Source organism: Carassius carassius, chromosome 43 (assembly GCF_963082965.1).
Source record: "Carassius carassius chromosome 43, fCarCar2.1, whole genome shotgun sequence".
NCBI classification, from domain to species: Eukaryota; Metazoa; Chordata; class Actinopteri; order Cypriniformes; family Cyprinidae; genus Carassius; species Carassius carassius.
This window is the reverse complement of record NC_081797.1, coordinates 24,358,345-24,382,253: the sequence shown is the minus strand read 5'-3', so window position 1 is coordinate 24,382,253 and position 23,909 is coordinate 24,358,345. Positions and strand designations below refer to the sequence as shown.

Sequence of the window (23,909 nt, the reverse complement as noted above, 5' to 3'; positions counted from 1 at the left end):
TTTTATTCAAAGGTGAGCAGGGACAGTATGTTCCCTGGGCTTCACAGGACCTCGAGAGGCTTGTCACTCGCCTTCCTGATATTCATGAGGGGGCGGGGAAATTTATTAGAATGTTTGAGGAGGAAACAATGGGAAAGCTATTGTCAGTGGGTGATGTTAAAGCTCTGTGATGTGAAAGCTAAAATTATTGGAGGGACAAAGATGGATGAAATTATTCTTACAACGACTCTAAACAGAGCAGTGAACTCTCACAATATGGATGGGATTGTTTTCGATGCATTCCGCCCAGCAGTATGGCAGGCATTGCGTGCGGAGTATCCGATCAGACTGAATCCTAAATCACTGAAGGGAGAAGAGGTGGGGGACACAGAAAATCCAACCACATATGTTCAGAAACAGCTGAAAAGGTGGAAACAAGAAACTGAGGGGGATCCCGAGGGAGACCCATTAATGGCAACATTGTTTAGACAAGCTGTGATTGATGCTATGCCGCCAGCGGTAAAAAGCAAGCTGGAGGATGTGGTCGGTTTAACTTCTAAAACACTCAAAGAGTTTTGTGACCATGTGTCTCATGCAGTGGAACAACACAGAAAAAATGAAGAAAACTCAAAAGTCAAGAGAAAGAGTTACAACGTAAACTAACTCAATTACAGCTTGAAGAACTCACAAAGAAAAATATTCAAGCTTCAGTAACAAATGCAGCAGCAGAACAAATGACTATAATGCCTCCAGTAATTGCTCCACAACCAACTCTTCAGTCAAGCCCACTTACAGCAGTCCCTCCAAATGAACACTTGAACTCTGTGCCCATAATAAATGTTTATACTCAACAGCCAGGACAAATGGGATGGAGAAAAAACCCCATACAGCAAGGCCAAAGAGGCAGAGGCAGAGGCAGGCCTCCAGGTTTGTGCTGGGGCTGTGGACAGCCCGGGCACAATAAAGCTGACTGTCCAACTCATCAATGGCCACAGCAACCTCAAGGTTGAAGGGAGGTGAGCTGGCAACAGCCTAACCAGGGTCCAGTGCGGGGCCCAGTAAACCCTTGGGGAGGTCCCAATCCAGGCTATTAGGGGTGCCCTAAAGGGGAGAGTCAGCTTCCAATTTTATCAACCAAAGCTGATCAAGAGCCTATTATGCAGATTAAAATAGAGGGAAAAGATATTCCGGTTATGGTAGATACGAGGCGCAAATCTAACTTGCATTAATTTGAAATATGCTTCACATCTCCCCTTGTCTGGAAAAGACAACAGGATTCTCGGGAAAAATGCAATTGATTCCAATAACGGCTCCAGTGTGTCTACAAACAAAAGATCAAAGTATAACAATGCCCATTCTGGTATCAAATCAAACTCCTATTAATTTGTTAGGAAGAGATGCATTATGTAAATTAGGACTACAAGTTTGGTGTTCTCCAGAAGGAATATATATTGATGCAATAGGAACAGAAACACAAATGATGGTTGCAGAGCCAAAAGCAAATGTTTATTGGATAGGACAGATAGAACAAGATGTGAGACAGACAGTCAATAAATGGGGAAAGTTTATTGAAGCACAGATACCTGAAGCACAGCTATCAAAGTCTGAATTTCATTGCACAATGATGTATGATCAAGAAAGGGATGAAAATATAGAACATAAATGGCAAAAAGAAACAAAAGGACAGCGGATTGGGATAGTCTCCCAGTACATCATCATAGGTAAACAGGGAGCAGCTTTAAATATACTAGAAGGTGAATTTGTCAAAAAATGGTTCAATGTAAATAACTCTGTCCCGCATATTGCAGTTTATGTAGGAAAAAATTGGGAGGCGAAAGATTTAGGACCAATGATGAAAAGGGCAGAACAAAGCAAATGGGAATCAACAGAAAACCCATTAATTTTTCATTCGGTTGACAAAAATTATATAAACATTTTGTGTGCAACCAGTTTGCTGGGAATTCCACAGGAAGTAGTTATCAGCCAAAAGAAAGTGACACAGATGACTACAGCATCTGATTTAATAAACACAACTGAGACTGAATTATTTAAGGAATTGGAGTGTCAGGTACCAACTGAACTATGGTCTCAACTTGACACAGATATTGGATTAATAAAATCAGCAAATCCAGTAAGAGTTCAACTTAAACCAAATGCACGTCTACCTAGAAAAGCACAATATCCTTTACAGGCAGATGCTGAAGCAGGAATAAAGGACACAATTGAAGGCTTAGTGAAGGCAGGGGTATTGATAGAAACTACTAGTTACTGTAACACTCCAATTATGCCTGTAATCAAATCAGACAAAAACAGATGGCGACTTGTTCATGATTTACGAACAATATATGAAATAACGGAAGATATGCCAGCTGAGGTACCAAACCCGCACACTTTACTGACAAATGTCCCTCCTGATGCCAAATACTTTACTGTAATTGATCTTTGCTCTGCCAATATACATATTCTAGAATTCCTCAGAAATATAAACATTCACCACATATATTCAACAAGATTCTTAAGGCTGATTTAGAAGACCTCGTAATAGACGGTACACTATTAAAATACATGGATGATTTAATTATCTGTTCTACCTCCCTAGAACAATGTCACAAAGATTCAATTAAGGTGTTGACAAAATTAGCACAAGGAGGACACAAGGTGTCTAAAAACAAATTGCAGTATTGCCAGCCTCAAGTGGAATACTTAGGAAGATTAATTGCATTTGGCACACGATCTATAGCTCCAGCTCAGTTAGAAGGTATAAGTAAAACACCGTTACCCCAGACAGTAGGACAATTGATGACTTTTCTAGGAATGACTGGCTTTAGTGCCGACTGGATAGAAGACTATGCAGTAAAGACTGGGCCTTTGAGAGAAATGATGAAACAAGCAGGATTACAACATTTAAGCAATCCATTAAAATGGAACACAGATGCCTTACTAGCATTTGAAGCCATAAAAAAAAGAATTACAACAGGCCCCTGCCCTGGGAATGGCAGAATATGATAAAATGTTTCATCTATATGTGGCAAATAGAGCTGATGGATATGCATCAGCTGTATTGATGCAAGAGACCTGTAGTGGAAGGAAAAAACAGCCTATAGCATACTACAGCACAAAGTTAGACAATGTAGCCCAGGGATACCCACCATGTTACCAACAGGGTTTAGCTGCAGTGTATTATGCTTATGAAAAAGCATCCACAATAACTATGGGGTACCCAGTAACTATATATACCCATCACAAAGTTGTGGAATTAATAGAACAAGGGAGATTTGTTCTGACACAAGCTCAAATTCTAGCCTATTTCTCATTACTCACATATCCAGATGTTACCATTAAAAGATGCCAGACAGTTAATCCAGCTGAATTAATTCCTTTGGCTTTTGAAGGAGAACCTCATGAGTGTGTGGATGAATCCTTGGCATTTACTAGATTACGACCAGATCTTGAATCAACACCTATTTCTGAAGCAGAAGTTACTTACTTCGTAGATGGTTCTAGCTTTAGAGATCACGAAGGAAATCATACAGGATATTCAGTAGTGAAGAAAAACAAAAAAGAATATGAATCTGTAATATCACAACATTGTGTACAGCCTTGCTCTGCTCAATTAGCAGAATTAAAAGCTCTCACAACTGCATGTCAGTTAGCAAAAAGACAAACTGCTAACATTTTTACAGATTCAGCATATGCTCATGGTGTATGTCATCTATTCGGAGCAGTGTGGAAACAAAGAGGTTTCAAAAAGAGTGATGGGACTCCCATCCAACATAGTGAACAAATAGTGCAATTGATTTCTGCTATGATGCTACCAAAACGACTAGCAATAATCAAATGTCAAGCACACAAGAAGGGAAATGACTATGTCATTAAAGGAAACAATGCAGCAGATTTAGAAGCTAAAAAGGCTTCAGGGTGTCAGGTAGCAGTATTAGCACCTGTTGTACTTATCGAACCTCATCCTCAATTGGATGACATTATTCGAATTCAACAACAAGCAGGCCCCTATGAACAATCAATGTGGCATCAAAGGGGAGCTAAAAAAGGACATCTGGCATACACTTGAAGGACACATTGTTGCACCTACTTCACTGTTGAATATTCTTATTACAGATGCACATGGTTTTGACCATTGTGCAAGGGGAGAAGCAGTAAGAAAAATTAAACAGCAAGGATATTGGTCTCCTTATTTATATACAATGTTGGATGAATTTTTGTCCACATGTGAAGTATGTGCTAAATACAATGTAAGAAAAAGCATAGTGACACCAATAGGCCATATTCCAACACCTGAAGGCCCCTTTAAACATCTTGTATGCGATTATGTGGATATGATAAAGCGTGTACAAGGCAAAAGATACATGCTTGTTATCATAGACAGATTTAGCAGATGGGTGGAGGCAGTACCATCCGCAGATCTAGGAGCAGGAACGGTAATTAAATTTCTTACAAGAGAGGTAATTCCTAGATTTGGAATTCCATCAGAAATAAGTTCAGATAATGGGTCGGCATTCATGCAAAAAACTGTGAAATAAGTATTGCAACAATTAAGAATAAAACAAAGACTAGGATGCGTTTATAGACCTCAATCACAAGGGTCAGTGGAGAGGGTTAATGGAGTTATCAAGGCCAAAATAAACAAAATATGTGAAAGTACTAAACTTAATTGGATTGATGCATTACCGCTCGCACTAATGAGCTATCGCATGCAAACTATCAGGAACACGCATTTAACACCGCATGAAATGCTTACGGGTCGACCCATGCCTGTGCCATATTGTAGAGGTCCCTATAAAGGACCGCCTCTAGAACAATTACAAATGGAACTTCATTCTTATATGAAGAAATTAACTGCCATACATAAAGCTATCTATTTACAGGAAAAAAGAAAAGAGCCCAGAGAGGAATCGGAGATTGCCTGTCCAGTTGTTCCAGGGGACCAAGTTTATCTGAGGGTATTCCGGAGAAAATCGAATGAGCCCAGGAGAGAAGGACCCTACACAGTGGTGAGAGCTACTCCAACAGCAGTCCAAGTGGAGGGAAGCACAACCTGGAAAACAGAGGAAAAATCAGAGACACATGATAAAGTGCAAACTGACGAGAGCTCTTTCCTCCTGTCAGACAAACTGGAGAGGAGAGAGAATAAGTCTGACAACATGTCTGAAGACCATCTTATGCCTAATGCATCTCATAATGCAGACTCAAACTCAACCGATAGAAAGCAACCTGACTTCCCTTCCATTGACTTTTCAACCTTTGAACAAAAGTGACAAAGTTATCAACTCAACAGAACCAATGATAATCAAAAATCGTAGAGATATTGATTATGATGTTCAAGGTGATGAAGACATTAGTCAAATTGATGCATTATGGGATACAGCCCAAAATAATGAATGGTATAAATGGGCAGCCTTTACAGCTAAAGAAACAGGAAAAGAAAATTGCTTGCTGTGCTCTAAATCTCTGTTAACCAAATTAATAGCCTTACCAAATCCATATGACTAGCGAAAATGTGCCCAATTTGGGAGAAACTTTTGTCATTTAACAGATTTTACCAGGCCATATTGTATTGCTGAATGCCTAGGATTTTTAGGAAATCCTAAATTAACAGATTATTTCTTCAGACCACTCTGGGGATCCTGGTGTCAGTATTCAGATATCGGTCAAAATATAAAAATTGAAAAACAAAAAGTAGAGATTCCAAAATGGTATAGCATAGATTATAAACAAGAATATGAGTGCTTCCATAAACCAAAAGAAACCCAAGATGTGGATAAATTCAAAGGAAGATGTGCTATTATTTGGTGTATAGATAAGAAAAATTCTTGGAAATCAGGAGTTCCTGCAAGAGCTCCAGAACTTTTAGCATTCGGAACAACTAAAGGAAGTAAGATAGCACCTGAAAAATGTGAAAATCAAACTATAGCCTTACCCCCAATAGAAATTTATGAAGACCAATCATTAGTAATAGCAGATTTCTTTTGGATCTGTGGAAGTGAAATATTATTGCCTTCTTTACCAGCTGGATGGAAAGGTATATGTGTAAGAGTACGAATTTCTTTATTAAGTTAAAAACAGTAAATTGGAAAAGCCCTAATTAAAATCTTCTTTCTTGCCGCCAGAGGGAGTTCAGTAGTCTTCTGGACCTTAGAGGGGGGAACAGTCGTGGCGGGCTTGTGGCTCGTTGAAGGGGGATCAGGGGGGGGTACTCGCACCGCCTAGGTAGGTCACTGGGTAAGTACTCTTTACAGGACTCAAGAAGAGGTCGTGGTTATACGGACCCCATTTGGGCTGTAACCAGGTAGGTATTCAGGGGACGGTTGCCTCAGACTCAGACGGGACGCAGGTAAACAGGCGACGAGCGGCCCGGGTCAGGAGAGGAAACAGGTAAGTATACCCCGGTAGGTGTCTTCTTTCCTGCCGGGCAGGAGTAGAACGGGGTTTTTTTAGTCCGGGCGTGAGGAGACCTTTAGACAGCAGGATGACACTTCGATCGAGACACGTGCTTCGGCTATTCCCTAGAATGACACAGTTAGCTGACACCAACAGGTGAGGATAATCAGGTGGAGTTACCCTTTCCTCAAGGGGGAGGCGGAACTTGAGTGAGGCCCGTAGGAACCACCAAATGGAAGTAACCCCTTTGGACGGGAGCTCCCCTTCAGCTATGCACTGCAACGATACAGCAGACTCTTAACTGTTAACAGTACATGAGGCGCTCCGATATAATACCTTCCTCTCCGAACAGGGGCAGAGGCTTGCAGCGAGGGCGTGTGGAGACCACCAGGCAGGAAGAACACTTCGAGCGAGACGCTCTACTTCAGCTGCGCACTGTGACGATACAGCAAACTTCAACTGTTCAACAGTACATAAAACGTTCAGGTCTATCTACCTTTCCTTCTCAACAGGGGCAGAGGCTTGCAGCGAGGGCGTGTGGAGACCACCAGGCAGGAAGGACACTTCAAGCGAGACGCTCTACTTCAACTGCGCCCTTTCCTTCTCAACAGGGGCAGCGGCTTCCAATTAGGGCGTGTGGAGACCACCAGGCGGGGAGGACACTTTGGGCGAGACGCTCCACTTCGGCGGCACACTGCAACAATGTAGCAGGGTCTAACTGTTCAACAGTATATGAAACATTCAGCTGAAATACCTTCTCTCTTTCTGAACAGGGCAGAGGCTTCCAATTAGGGCGAGTAGAGACCACCAGGCGGAGAAGACACTTTGAGCGGAATGCTCCACTTTGGCTGTGGGCTGTAACAATGTAGCAGGGTTTAACTGTTCAACAGTATATGAAACATTCAGCTGAAATACCTTCTCTCTTTCTGAACAGGGCAGAGGCTTAAAATAGGGCGAGTGGAGACCACCAGGAAGGGAAGACACTTTGAGCGAAACGCTCCACTTTGGCTGTGGGCTGTAACGAAGCACCAGGGTTTATCTGTTCAACAGTACATGGAACATTCAGCATTGACAGAGCCGGGTTGTCTCGAAGTAGTAAGTTGGGCGCTTGTTGTATCAGAAGCCCTTCCTTGGAGACAGCGGGTGAAAGACTGTAGGGGGAGAGTGCACAGCAGACTACTACTATTACTTCTCCACACAATAAACTTCACTCCATAACACAAACCGTGTGAATCGTCACTTCAGGCACTGCATCTCCACTCGCACACCGTGCATTCGGGCCAGCACTCACCCACCGGTCTTTCTCCCACCAGATCAAGTCTCGTCTTTTGCCAGGGCTCAACTTCTCTCCAGAAAAAGCAGAAGACGGGTGCAGCTATTGTCGCATTCGGCAAAGGGGAGGACAGACGTTGGAGACAGATCAACAATTCACTCGTTGTACTCATTCACTCGTGCATCACACTTTCCAAACTCTCAACACCACTTCAGTGTTAGTGCATATAAACAACGGATCCAATACTCATCACTTCGCGTCTTTCCCACTGCTGACGATGCTCCTTGGGTTTTCGCTGACAAATCCTTCACTCTCTTCTTTCTACTTCTCAGCTTTGATCTTCTCCCGCTCCACAGCCCAGCCTCAATAAAAAGAACAACCTGTCGACAAACACAGTCTCTCACGGAAGGAGAACCACCCTCACAGTCTGTTTCCTCTCTGTTTTTAAAGCCCCATCAAGATACGTGTCCCTCTCACAGCGCTCCCTGTAATTACTCCACACCTGCTGTTAATCGGGCAATTGGCCCTGCTGCCATGGCAACAGATTCGCAGTGCATAGAGACGGGTGTTCACTGGAGATCTCTAAATAACACTGCATTCACAAGGAACTTAGTCCCGTTCCGATTTTTGTCACACCGTGACACCATACCCTGGATATAAGTGCCAGTTTAACTTCGCCCCAGGGAGGCTCTCTATGATACACTGTAAAAATTTTCCAGGATTTCACAAGATATAACTGTAATATTTCACAGTTAATTACATTATTACCACTTCACAGGCTTTAACTGTGATAATTCACAATATAATACCGTATTTAGACTTTTACTGTGAAAATAATGCAGGCGCGGGGCTTTTACAAGAAACTACTGTGAATGCCGTCTTTTTTGAGTGGTCTACATTTTTTCTCTGATCTACGTCATCAAGCATTTGAAGTCACACATACATGAGGGATTAGAAATCAAATGCCCAGTCAGAGGTTGTGATTGCAGCTTTACAGTTGCATCCACTTTAGCCTCACATTTTTCAAGGAAACACAAAAATCTAGATCACACCTTGTTAGATGTGTCCGATCCTGCTGAGCCTAGTAGTCTGCATAGTCAGCCATGTTCTGATACTTCTGTTGTGGATGATAATGAGCCAGAGGGGCCATTTGCTGTAGATGAAACTCTCTATTTGCAAAACCTTGCCCTTCTGTATCTTAAAGTACAAGGAAAGTTATTGCTACCAGCCAGTACCATACAGACAATCATTGAGGACTTTCAAAATGCCCATGAAATTGGCTTATCACATTCCCTTATGATCTTAACTAAGAAACTGAAAGAAATTGGAATCCAAGAGGACACTATAAGCAACATCATTGATGAAATTAGCAGGGAAGATCTTCTTAAGATGTGTAACAGGGACATTTTGAGTACAGACCAAAAAAGGAAGTTTTTTTTAAAAACCAGTTTCAACTATGTTGAGCCTGTGGCTTTTCTTTTGGGCAGTGAGGAAAATGGTAACGAGTGCTTTTCCCAGTATATTCCCATCCATGAGACGTTAGCTACACTGTTCAAAAGTGAGTCTGTAAGAGAACAATATGTCGCCACACATTTGCAACCAGCTACTGAAAATATAATTCAGGATGTGAGAGACGGAGAGGGATTTAAGGGCAATCAGCTGTTGAAAACAGAGCCTTCCTCTGTTGGTGTGATCCCATATCAAGATGCTTTTGAGGTTGTGAATCCACTTAGTTCAGGGAAAAAAAACACAAGGTTTTAGCTGTTTACATGACCCTGACTGACATTTTGCCTCACAATAGATCCACAATAGATCAAATGCAACTTGTCCTCCTATGTAGGGAGAAAGATTTTAAATACTTTGGCATGAACAAAGTTTTTGAACCATTAATCACTGACCTCAAACTTCTAGAGGAAGAAGGTATTTTGACAAATGATGGCAGAGTTGTAAAATGAGCTTTACTCGCTATTTCAGGAGACAACCTGGGATCACATTGCATTGGGGGATTTGTCGAAAACTTCAGTTGGGCAAGCCATTTCTGCCGCTACTGTGAGATTGACAGAAATGCATTCATGAATGAACCATACACGTGTGGGACTTCAAGAACTGCACAATCCTATCAAAGTCATTTGCAAGGTTTAGACACCAGTGCTACTGCTACAGTATGCGGCATCAAGATGGACTCTCCTTTTAACCAGCTTAATTATTTTCATGTTTGCCAGCCAGGGCTCCCGCCATGTCTGGGGCATGACTTGTTTGAGGGTATTGTGTCTTATGACATTGCCTTGTTTGTTGGTCACTTGGTTCAGGAGAAGCACTTTACCTACTTACAATTAAACAGATGTAAAAATCAATTCAAATATCAAGGAAATGATGCCAGCAGCAAACCAGCAGACATGTCTCCTGGTAGTGAACGCTTAAGTGGACATGCAGTTCAAAACTGGTGCTTTCTGAGGTTGCTACCTCTTTTTGTGGGTGACAGAATTAAAGATCCTTCTGAAAATGAAGTATGGCAACTCATTCTGCAGCTGAGAGAGATTGTGGAGCTTGTTTGTGCACCAACCATTACAACAGGCCAAGTGGCATATCTTAAAGTCCTTATTGAAGAATATATCTTCAGTCGTCAAAGGCTTTTCCCTGCCAGTCCATTAAAACCCAAGTATCACTATCTGTGCCATTACCCAGAGCTGATCCTTCACTTTGGCCCACTTATACGCCTGAGGACGTTACGGTTCGAGAGCAAACACACCTTCTTCAAGCAGTGTGCTAGGAAATTGCACAACTTTAAGAATCTTTGCAAAACTCTTGCAGAAAGACACCAACTATTGCAAGCCTACCTGAGTGCAGGCAGACTTTTTCCTTCAGATGTGCATGTTGATAAGGGTACAGAGTTTTATGTGAGTGATTACAACAACAGGATCAGGGCTTCAGTAGCTGGTCAAAATTTTGAGTCACAGTCTGCAGTAGCTTGCAATGAAGTCACAGTGAAAGGCACAGTATACCGAAAGGGGATGTGTGTTTTGCTTGAGAGTACTGATAGAGAACTTTCTGTGGGAAAGATTAATCTTATCATTGCTCTTAATGAGTCTGTGCAGTTTGTGACTCAGAAACATACTTTTGTGAAGCTGAGCGACATGGGTGTCTATTGTGAATTAGGAGCAGCCCAAGAGGATTATGTTTGCATCGAGCAAAAGGATTTGCTTGACTATTATCCTCTTCCATCATATAAAGTATATGATATATCACTAATTGCTCTCCACCATTCTTTTCCAGAGGCAAGTTGAACTAGCACTTGTCAGAGGTAGCCGGAATTGATGTGACGAGTGGAGCAAGCAGGTAGAAATGCACACACAAGAAGTAAACTTATTGGGTGTTCCTTTTAATAACATTGTATTAAGCTATGGCACAGGTTCTGCTTTACTACCATATGTTCTGTAGTACATGTTCTCATCACATTGATTAACAAAAAAAAAATAAAATAAAAAAATAAATAAATAAATAATTGATTGTAAAACTGTTCATATTTTAAGCTTGTTTAAGCTTAAAGTCATTATTTTATAATTCATCACACGGTTAAAATTTATATGCCCAGAGCTGGTGGTTTTTAGGTGTGATAAAAAAAAATGCTGAAGAAAAAAAGAAGATGATACCATCCCTGCCTGTATTAAATAAACTATTAAACTATTTCAATAGTATATTTGTCTAAACTGTTATTGGTTTCTTAAATATCCTAGTTCATTACATCCAGATTCAATTCATACATTTCTTTTGTCAATTACTTGAGACAATGTTTTGCTTACTAAATGTGTTTTTCTATATAGGTGTAAATAGTTAGTATATAGTGTATAGTAGTGTATATAGTTAGTATATAGTGTATAGTAGTGTATATAGTTAGTTTATAGTGTATAGCAGTGTATATAGTTAGTATATAGTGGAAAGATATCTGTTGTGGAAATGTTGGACAACTTGTACATTTTATTATTTTTTTCCTTATATAGCGCTTTTAACAATGTAGATTGTTTCAAAGCAGCTTTACAGAGATAAGTGTATCATTTAAGGTTACAGAGATTGTTTTGGCTTTATAGCAGTGTTAAGTTATTTTCCGTCTAAAGTTAGTTTTGATTGATCCGCTTCTGTCGCAATGATCATTTGTTATTAAATCACTGGCCGCTTAGTTTGAGCAGACATACAAACAACAGGCATGTAACGTAACATTAAAGTGTGAGGAAACATAATTTGTTTGTAATCAACATGGAAAATGGACAGTGTGACTGAAAAGTGCAGTAAACTCTTGGAAACTTTTAGTTTGGTCAGGAATGATTGAGTTATATATATATATATATATATATATATATATATATATATATATATATATATATAATGATGAGTTATATATAGTTCCACTCTTTTAGGTACAGTCTGTTGCAATAATAAAGCTCAAACATTGTGTATATAACCATAGTAATTTGACAAATGGAATTGTTTGTATGTCTGCTCAAACTCTTTTTTCAGAAAATGAATGAAGTAATGATGAAAGAAGTAGTGCTGTCATTCATACCTGGTCTCTCTGAAGAAACTCTGACTTCACTGCTGTATGGGTTGCAAGAGCTTGGTGTGGAAAGCAAGGAAGACCTTGCTTTGGTTCAAGAAAAAGACATAGAGAAATACCTTCGACCTATTCAGTGTCGAAAGTTACTGAATGGCTTTAAAGGTAACTACATTTTTGATACTTTCCCATTGAAAAGTTGAATAATCTAAAGTTAAATAAAATTGAATAGAATAAAGATAAAGTTAAAAATAATGCATATAATGCATAAAATTAAGTTAAAAAAAACATTTTTGAAGAAAGGCAGCATTACATAAGTGTAAATATAGCATGAATATAGCATCTACTCGGTCGGTCAAGTGGGTTAGTAATTTGCCCAAAGTAAACAATTTCTTGGTCAAAGTTTTTTTTTTTTTTTTTTTTAAATTATGATTTTGTAAATTCGTACCCGCACAGCTTCAAACGGCATCCGACCCGTTTTCCGACAGCAGCACTAATTAAAATCCGCACCCGACACGCTTAAAATAGAACCGACACTCGACCCGCAACCGAAATAAAATAAGTTTAGCCAATCACATTATAGACACAATTACAAAAATGTTTATTGCCAGGTCATACAGAAGTTATTACACGACAATTAACACAAGGACAAGGACAAGTTCCGCCGAAGCTGTCATAAGGCCGGTACATGAAGAACATGGCTAACGTTACCATAAAACTGAGTAGCCTTATCACATTTTACCAATCGAACTGACGCGGCTACAACACTATATCTGCCCCGCAATTTCGTATAGCCTACATCTGACCCTTTTGGGTTCAAACACGCCTGCACACCACACATCCTGTACTGAACAGTGTTACATTTGAAAAATACTGTTCGATAGAACTGCTTTCTTACCACAGTTATCTGCGTGCTTCCTAGGCGATGAAGTTCCACATCTGCGGCTATCCAACACAAAAATGCATGCAGCAAATAAGCCTTTCACAATATTTTCTTCAGATAACTCCAAATTTCTCCCACACACATGCATGGTGTTTGAGACTCACTGTATGTCATGTCCATGTACTGAACTCTTGTTATTTAACTATGCCAAGATAAATTAAATTTCAAATTCTAGGGCACCTTAAAAAAAACATGAGCAAAAATAAGAAAATACATTTTTTTTTGTCAAAGACTACATCCAGATCGGATTCAGAGCGATAATCAAACACAGATGGAGTACCTTCTCTCTCCCTTTATGTAATAATCTGTTCTCTTGTGTGTAGGACTCGCAATAGTTCAACTGGAACTGGTTCCTGTCACTCCAACCGTTGTCCCCAACACCTTAAACACTAGAAAAGATATGGTTAGGGCAGTGGTTGATCAGATGTTGGATCATGAGCCTAACCCAAACAGAACAATGTGTCACAAAATTGCTTGAAGTATTGTAAGGAGCCATCCGAAATGTTTTGCTGACGTTGCAAAAAATGGAGACATGCTTGGAGATGGTTGTCATTCTTTTCTGCAGCAAATAAAAACTAGGGTGGAATATGAAACCAGGAACAACACACTAGTGAGACGACGCAGAGAGAGGACGCACAGTGAGGTACCAGATGAAGGCAGAGGCATGACAAGAGGCCCTGTAGATCAGTACGGCTGTGTAAGGTGGTGTCCTGTGGAAGTCCCAGTTGGCGAAACTAAGCAATCATTAGATGGCATCAAAAGTCATCTCCTCAACATCTACTCAGAGGAAGGCATGAGTGGTGCTGAGAGAGCTGAACCTCTGATGGAGAAGACCTATATCATCCAGCGACCCTATCTTAATAGTGTACCTGCGCCAGCCATTGCAGTTGTAAAGGAGGAATGGCCTTTTCTCTTTTCACTAAGAGGTATTTTTTCCCTATTCCATCTTGTGAAGCACATGGCTCATTGCATGGGTGGAGTATAGTCTCAATCATCCGAAATGTAAAATGCACATCTCTTTCAAAAACAATCCAAAGCTATAAAAATTCCCTTATTTTACATGGCAGTATGTATGTAACGGGTTGCGACTATAGCCGCTTTCCGACCAAGTAGTTATAGGAACTTAGTTCTAGGAACTGTCCACTTCTAAACAGTTCTAAGAACTACTCTCCCCCAAACTCGGTTTTGCTGTTTGCGTTCGCACTGGCCAAGTGGCCATAGGAACTGGTAGGAGGGGTAAGGGAGTGACGCAAGCACGGTGACTTTTATTTTGGCGGCGCTGAGAACGCCAGAGCAAACAATGCTCGCATTCTCTGTGTTTATTAGTTAGCAATCTGTCTAACAAAGTCAAAGTCAAAGTCACCTTTATTTATATAGCGCTTTAAACAAAATACATTGCGTCAAAGCAACTGAACAACATTCATTAGGAAAACAGTATCAATAATGCAAAAATGATAGTTAAAGGCAGTTCATCTTGGATTCAGTTATGTCATCTCTGTTCAGTTAAATAGTGTCTGTGCATTTATTTGCAATCAAGTCAACGATATCGCTGTAGATGAAGTGTCCCCAACTAAGCAAGCCAGAGGCGACAGCGACAATGAACCAAAACTCCATCGGTGACAGAATGGAGAAAAAAACCTTGGGAGAAACCAGGCTCAGTTTAACAGTACTGTTTAGTATCTTATTAGAAAGAACTGTTATAGAAAGTAGACAGTATATGAAAAAAGGTTATTAGCCTGGGCAGACAAACATAGCCTAATCATGTTTGGCTTGGTCCCCTCAAAGTTGCGTTGGATTTTCTCTTCAGCATAAAGGTTTAGAGACCCATCTATCACTGTTTTTCATGTTTGTATAGTTAGTTTATGGAGTAAATATATAGGCTATAATCTGTGTGTTTACATTCTAGCTGTTTTAAAAATGGCGGGTGCTGGTGTTCCCAGGGTGTTCCCAGGGTGTTCCGCGTGTGTCCGGTCAATCAGCGTACACTAACGTCACGGATAGTTCCTATAGTGCTGGTTTAGACCCTACTCTGAAGTAGGGCCTAAATTAGTTCCTACAAATGGAGTTCCTAGAACTAAAATCGTTCCTTGTTCCTGCGGTGCAAACACGCCGACATCCGGGTACTTTAGCCAATAGTTCTAAGAACTGTGAAAAGGTTCCTCCGGTCGGAAAGCGGCTAAACACAGGTCTTTCTTCAGGGTTATTGTCCACAATATCTTTCTTTTGTTTTGTTACAATAATGAGTTAAAGGGGTCATGTTATGTAAAATTCACTGTTATAAGTTGTTTGAACAGCAGAGTGAGAACAATGAGCCTATACTGGCAAAAATCCACTCGCTCGTTTTTGAGGCCATATTCCATCCATGCAACACACACAATGTACCTGAAGCATCCAAAGAGCACCTGTATATAATTACAACAAAGATTCAGCAGCACTTCTACTCCATTATCTTCAGGTATATGTTCCCACTTTACTCTTCTGACCGATGTCTCCATCCTTGTGAAGTTTCGAGAGGCCCTGGAGAACAAATTCAACACCATTCTGAAGTTCTGCCAAGAAGTCAACTGTCATCAAGGCGTGAAAGATGTTTTGGCTTGTTTTGAACCGGAGGCTTCAGACAAGGCTACATGCATTCTTCTCCTTCTGATGGCGTACTTCAAAGAGGCCCAAGGATGCTATTGTGCTTGATGTTGATGTAAGTATATTTTCACTCTCACATTAACATAAGCATTAGGCCTATTGTTTTTTTGTAAATGGTAATAGGACTGTACTTATATTGCATCTTTCTAGTTTTCTGACCACAAAAAGTTATTCACTCTACACTTCACCATTCATACAGGTGCCAACCGCTCATCAGTCCAAAGAAACCAGTCACATTGTCATGATCACATTCTAAACTTTACCAAATGTGTACTGCCTAATCTAAGATAAATCAATGGGGGCCAAGGGAAGATTTGTTCGCAAATATAGCTACTATAGGTACAGATTATTAACAGTTGAATCTTATTCTACTGTTATTTTTGCAGCCTTGTGCCACAGCCACTGATGTAGAAGGGACTGTGATGCTACCAAGCACCCCTCGCTTGATTGTTCAAGGTAATGTTGATGTCTTCCTCATTTTGAATGTATTCTGTCAAGTCATCCACAGATTTGTTGTGAGCAGTTTCATGTAGTAACTATTTTCTTTCAACCGATAGTTCCTACATGAAACTGCTCACAATAAGGTCTGGATTATCTTAAGTAAACCAGGTCATGATTTCTGGAAAAAGACATTGCTGTTGAGTTTTTCAAAAAAAAAATATTTTGCACTTTGAGCACCACAAACAAAGTTCCATATAGTCCCTTAATATACAAAAAAATCTGTTAAAAAGATAACCTGAGAGTGAGTAGTGTTCTGAGTATGAAGCTCATGTATTAATTTCATTTAAAGGATCTAAATGTAAACAAAAAGTCAACATAAACAATCTGCTATCACTCCCCAATTGAACGACTTGGTCTTAAAAAAGTTTAAATTGCAATTCTCTTGGGTTTAAAAAAAAAAAAATCTATTATGAAAAGGACAGATTTTTAATATCCAAAAGAAACTTTTAAGTGATAAGGTATGTGGTGGTGTGAATTATACTGTACACCTGAAACTTTATTTACTTATTTACTGTTCAACATATGGAATGTATTGACATTTTCTTTTAAAGAAATGTAACACACAGTAGTTAGAATATGTCACAACTATTTTTACTCTAATTAAAAATAAATAAAAAAATTGATTCCTTTACTGAACAGTTGTCCATGATGAGTGTATCTGGTTTTGTTTCAGGTGACATAATGAAACCAAGGGCATGGATGCTGTCGTTGGAGGGTCAAGTGGTCATGGGACCTCACCTTGACTTTACAACTGGTCTGGCTGCTATTTTTTCCAGCTACTACAATTTTAACTTGAAGTATGCTGAAGATGCTGCTTGTACTCTGGAATTTATCCAAAGGTAATATCTACAGCAATATTGTACTTGAGGGCTTGCTTTTTATTTGGTAGGTTAAACAAGGAATGTTTGGATGTATTGTGTTTTGCAATCCGCTCAGGACCACAGCAGCCAAATGGTGATGACCCCCCTTTCTCCCCCTCAAACAAGTGGTGTGTTGCAGACTTAGGCCCCGTCCACACTAGTGCGTTTTCGTTTAAAAACGGAGACCTTTTGCTACATTTGCACCTCCCGTCCACACTAAAACGGCAAAAATGGAGACCCAAAATGGCGAAGTTTAGAAACGCTGCCGACCCGTTTTTCGTTTTGAATCTCCGGAGGGCGTGTTAGTGTGGAAGGGGTCAAAACGGAGGACCTTAGAAACGATGGCGTAGTAGAGGCTCACGCTCGGCTCTATGATTGGGTGTCGTCAGTCATGGCGTATATCTTTGCTAGCAGCTGTTGTGCAAGTAAATTCTGCATTTTACAATGCTATAACTGCCTACATGCTCCAGAGGCAAGCTATCATTCCAGCGATCTGTGACAATTCCTGTGTGCAGCGGCAGTACCGACCGCACATGGAGCGTCGGTTTTGGGTTAACCCGGGAAGAACCAGCGCATGGTGGGATAATTTTATCTCGGGCTGGGCGATATGGCCAAAATTTCATATCCCGATATAGCTCATTTGATATACAGAAAACGATATACATGATGATATAACAATTTTTCTGTTAATTCAGTTCATGAATAGTCAATATAAAATTGTAATCTGGAAATGCAGTTTGAAATGATATACAAAACAAATAAAAGGTAGTAGGGACTAAATATTTATTTTATTTATTTGTTTATTTATTGCAGCGTCTGTGTCTGGAGTTTGTTTCGAGGGCTTACGTCACCACTCAACGCTGCTTTTGCTCGTTGACTTTCTCTGTATTATTTTTCGTGGTTCTTGCGCAGGTGATAAAATAAATTAGTATTGTTGGAGTCCGTTGTTGGCACTGGGAGCCGGCAAACTTTACAAACAACTGTTGTCTGGTCCACGTCGGTCTTCTTATATCCAAACCACATCCATGCATGCGAGATGCGACAGAAGTCGCCCCTCTTTTAGGTACAAGCTCCTCGGTTTGGGTTGGCTGCCCTTCGCGAAGACCCGCCCCCCGTAGTTACTGTCGCTATGTCCGACAAGCTACGCTGCTCTCACGCACACACCATGTTCTCACGCAGTGAAAAATACATCGCGGAGCAGAGAGGAGACTGACAACACGCTGACAGACAGGACAGAGCAGGTTACTTTTCAGTTACTTTTGATATTAAACATAGTAAACAAAGTCTCACCTTTCGAATTTGGTATTTTTTTTAAATAAATTTAAACGATACATGCCGTTTTGTGGCTCTTAAATGTGTCTGACAGATCGCTGTACAGCATCAGGTAAAGCTGCTCGTGAACCGATCATCTCTTCCTTCTAGTTCATTTATAGCATCAAATAAACATGAATGAACAACATGGAATAAGAAGGAATGTTGTTTTAAACCACGGAAAAGGCGTCAGTACATTCCGTTTTTCAATTTCAAATCCTCCCATGTTAATCTGCTATCTCTCCGTTTATATACTGTCTATAATCTCTCCTCACTGCTTTGTCGGACAAAATGGCGGATGGCGGATTATGATTGGTTAGATCACCTGTCAATCAAGCTCCCTGCGAAGGGTGAATTACCCTGGTCTGAACCGCGTCTACTACCGTTTTCCTCCATGTTTGTTTATGTATTGCTGCGTGCATGGGCATGCCGTGAGGTGCATCTTGACGTAAATTCTGCCGTAAAACGCCTTATCGTGGCTTAAACGATAGAGCCTTATATAAAACAATGGACATTTTATATCGTCCAGACAATATATTTCGTCATATCGCCCAGCCCTAATTTTATCAATGAAGTTGTGTTTACACCGGCACGCGTATGCCCAGTGTTGGTGAATGGTCACGTGATCCGCGTTTTCAGTCAATTTAATGTGGACGGAGATCAATTCTAATACGCAGCTAAAACGCTGGTGTGGACGGAGATCGTATTCATTTTAATTCTCCGTTTCTAAACGAAAATGCAATAGTGTGGACGGGGCCTTAATTTGTGTGTCTGTGCTGGAGACCAGACCAGATTAGACCAGAGACAAAGCTTTAAAAAAGTCAGAAACAACTAGAAAACTGGGTGCTTTATTGTGAAAAAGATATAAGAAATGAAATGTTTATCACATCATCTGTGAACGGGTAATAATTCTAGGAGGAAGAGTACAAGTAGAAACAGCCATAGGGAGATGGACAGGCAACAGGCTCTTACTCCATCCTCTGCAAACTGTACATGTAAATTATGTAAATTGTTGTGTGTGAATGCTTTGCCTGGGTAAATCACACACCTCTACTTTGGTGAAGGTCTATTGTTGACTGTGTTTGTGATGGAAATGTTTTTCAGTTCAGTTCCATGCATTTTTTTTTCTGAATTACAGTTCTTACACCTGAATTACACCTTTGTTTAAACTGAGCTAACTTTAGTTTGACTCTGTACTGCAAAAGCAGTGACCCACTGAAGGTGGTGACTGGGAACTGACACCTTTTTCATCACACTTGAATTAAACTAACAGGTTTCTTCTGTCTTTTTGTTTGTGATTTGAGCAGTATGCTAGCTGGAGCCGTTTACCTCCAGTCTTTGTGCTAAGCTAGGCTAGCAGTGGGTGCGTCAAACAGAGGCACTCAAGGAGATGAGAAGGGTATGTATGGACTTATCTAACTCTGGGGGATACGGTGAATAAGCTAAAGTCCCAAAAAGTCGGCGTGCTCCTTTAAGCTAGATGTAGTTATGCAGTAAGAAGTTTACTGAAGCTATTAAAGGGTTAGTTCACCCAAAATTGAAAAATCTGTCATTAATTACATCCCCTCATGATGTTCCAAACACAAGACTTTTGTTCTACACAAATTAAGAAAATTTTAAGCAATCTGAGAGCTTTCTGATCCCACCTATAGACTACTATGTTATAACCATTTTCAAGTCCGAGAAAGGTAGTAAAACCATCGTTAAAATAGTCCATGTGACTACAGTGGTTCAACCTCAATGTTATGATGCGACGAGAATACTTTTTGTGCGCAATGCAATCACATGCATGATCGAGAACACATCACGTGAACAGCATCGGATACTGGCACAGAAAGAAAAAAAATTGTTGAATAAAGTCGGTATTCTATTTTGTTTTGTTTTGTTTCTGCGCAGTAAAAGTATTCTCGTCGCTTCATAACATTAAGGTTTAACCACTGTATACATATGGACTATTTTAACAATCTTTCCGGGCCTTGAAAGTAAAATAATTGCTGTCCATGGAGGATACAGAAAGCTCTCGGATTTCTTAAAATATCTTAATTTGTGTTCCAAAGATTTTTGGGGTGAACTATCCCTTTAATGTGTTCTATAGTGTCTCCTGATTCAATGTAGAGTTTAGACAGACTGCAAAATAAATGTGTAAAATTCATTGTTTTTACGTTTATTTGAATTTAACATGCCTTGACGTCTAAAAATGTCAAATTTACAGTACTTTACAATAGTTTTAAGTGTAAATTTACATTACTTGCTACTGTGTTGAATTACTATGCAATTTAGCATGCAATTTTTGCTTAAAGGGTTAGTTCACCCAAAAATGAAAATTCTGTCAGTAATTCACAACTCACATAACAACTCACCCTCATGTTGTTCCAACCCCGTAAGACCTTCATTCATCTTCGGAACACAAATTAAGATATTTTTGATTAAATCTTTGTCTCACTCCTCCATAGGCTTCTAAGGGATTGAAACTTGCTGGCCCAGAAAATGTATTAAAGACATCATTAATATAGTCCAAGTGACTACAGTGGCTCAATCTTACGTTTACCAAGCAACGAGAATACTTTTTGTGCGTGTAGCACACAGCTCGGTACTAGATCCTACAAAATCAAAAACCATGGACCAGAAACAGAAGACCTGGATCGACTCACAGAAGCAATTATTAGCAAAGATGATAGTAAAAATTAATAAAATAAATGAACCACTCAAACTACTGGAATGCAGCTAATTAAAAGGTAAGTGTATTTCTTTTCTCTTTTTTTGTTGTTGTCTTGCTTATGTTGTACTTTTTTCGAAATTGACAGAATGAAATAAAACAAAATAAAACAAATAAAAACAAATGGATAACAGTAACACACAGTATTTGAAATAAATGATAAACACAGAAACAGTCAAGAATTCCCAATCTCAGTTTCTGAAATTTGACCTCAGTGTTTCAATCTCAAGTTCAAAGTCTCAATTTCAAATTCCCAAAAAAATAAGGGATGTTCATCAAAAATGAATTAATGAGTTCAGTACATGAAGGGGAAGAAAAACTTTGTCCTCAGGGAAATCCAGAAAAAAATTGGAAAAGAGAAAAAAACTTAATGTGTGCAGTTCTGTCCTACCCAATCAGAAAACTCTTTCTCGCAACTCTCACAACTCTTTTACTCTGTTTCCAGGTACGAAAAATGGGATGGCTCGCCAGTCCAAACCAGGGATGAGGATCCACAGCCAGGACAGAATTCGAGATCACAGCAGCAGTTCAGAACTCACAAAAGAGAGAAATAAAACAAGAAACACAAAAAACCCGGCCTTGCAAAAACAAAGCCGAAACAATCATTAGTTAAACTCATTCAAATAAACAGTTTCAAATTACTAAGATGTCCGTTTCAATCATTTGGATACAGGAAACAAATAAATGCTAGTCACCATGTGCTTAATAAACACACTAGGGTCTATATGCAGAGCTAGCAAAGCTAGCACCGCATGGCACACACTTTACAATAGAGAAAAATATAATCTCAATAAAAAGTACGTCTATCAAACATTCAAACATAACTATATGCACTCACATATTATATCAGAAAACACTTAAAGCATTTCCAAACTATTTTTTACATCATTCATCATTTTCCAAATGTATTTTACACATTAAAATAACAAAAACAGTATCTACATTCCCAAAATACATTTCTTATAAAGAAAACGGTACTCACCAAGAAGAAATATAAATCGGAGAACAAAAGAAAAAAAATAGAAAAATAGTTTCAAGGAAAAAAGATCGGAAGATTTATCCTATCACGTTTGTGCTCTCGTCTCGTTCTCGTCTCTCATCTTCTCGTCGTAATCAGGTTAACAACAAACTTCTCAAAGCTTAAACAAATCTACTTCTCACTTTTTAATGATCTTTTGCTGAATTATTAAACAGCTATTCACAAATCATGTAATCTACTATCACTGTCGTGTCGTTCTGGATCTCTCGTGTCGTTCGTAATCTCTCACTCTCTCTCTTCTCTGCTTGTACGCGATACTTCTGGAAACTTTCCAACAGGGGCGGAGCTAACCTTTCACCTCACCAATAAGGATTCAGTTCAACTTCTAAATTTCTGGATTATTTATAATAAAATAAATACATTTTACTTCATGTTCTTCTTTTCTTACTAATTATTTTATAGTGATATAAATAAAAGAATATAATTATTAATATTAGTGACCCGAGTTAATGACCTGGGTTACACTCTCCCATCCTGAATGTATGCAGGTCCCTCTGCATGCTCAAGGTTAAAGGGTTTCAATAGGGGAGTCATTTCTAAGGGCCTTCCAAATTGGTAGTAATCGCAGTACTCAGACTTGACAGCAGGGATTGGATAACTAAACTAAGAGGGTTACCCAGTTGCGGGTACTGAAGTCTTTTGGGGGGTTCACATGGTCTCCTTTAACGTCTAAGACCTCCTCCAGTTTCAGTTAATTCACTCTGGTTATTTTGAGAGTCACAAGGAGTGGCACTTTCTGTTTGAGGGGAAAGGATACTTCCTTTTCTGTGCGAATTTCCAGATGATTGTTCACCATCAGCATCCAATTTCTCCCAATTCCTCATCGGTTCGTTTTCATTTCCAGATCTATCAACTGAACTTTCATCAAGAACTTCAACTTCAGGCAGATCTGATGGGTTCCCTTCTACCGATTCCTCTGAAGTAGGATGATCAGCCTTCTGCATGTTGGATAATTCCATATCAGGTAAGTTTCCATTTTCAATGGGTTCTTTCAGGCTAGGACATCCTTTCTTCTTTTCCATCACAGGTTCAGCACCAGGTGAGTGGACGGTCCTTCTACTTTCAGTGGAAGAAACAGGTTTTGGGTTTGACAGAATTCTGGTTTCAATCTCAAAGGACCTTTCAGGAGCATAATAGTCAACTGGATCATAGTCTGACTCTGAACACTCGCTCACACTCTCAAACTCCTCAGGTTCCTCAGCACATCTGGCTCTGGTTCTGGGTTTACGAATCACTTTTCTTTCAACAGACTCATCAGGTATCCACAGGAATCCACAGGGAAGCAGCAGATCCCTATATAGAGTTCTCAGAGGTCCATTCTTTATTTCTGGTTTTACCGTGTAAACAGGTAAATCTCCTGCCTTCTTGATTACAATGTACACGTCAGGCTCCCACTTATCTGCTAACTTGTGTTTTCCTCTCAGGCGGACGTTTTTCACCAATACACGATCACCCACTTCAAGGGTGGAGGCAACAACATGTTTGTCATACCTCTTCTTGTTTCGTTCCGCTACCTTTGAAGCATTTCCCGTTGCAGCCTTGTAGCTTTCTTCAAGTCGCTTCTTGAGATCTTGTACGTACTTGGAATGGGATCCAGACTTACTATCGACAGGTAACCCAAATGCCAGGTCAACCGGTAGTCGTGGTTGTCTCCCAAACATTAGTTCGTATGGAGAGAATCCCGTCACATCACTCTTAGTGCAAT

The 23,909-nt window shown here is 39.8% G+C and overlaps 1 pseudogene; it reads left to right on the top strand.

Moving 5' to 3' along the window:
• Positions 1 to 10,814: 10,814 nt before the first annotated feature.
• Positions 10,815 to 17,145, top strand: LOC132125355 (uncharacterized; annotated as a pseudogene).
• The last annotated feature ends 6,764 nt before the right edge of the window (positions 17,146 to 23,909 follow it).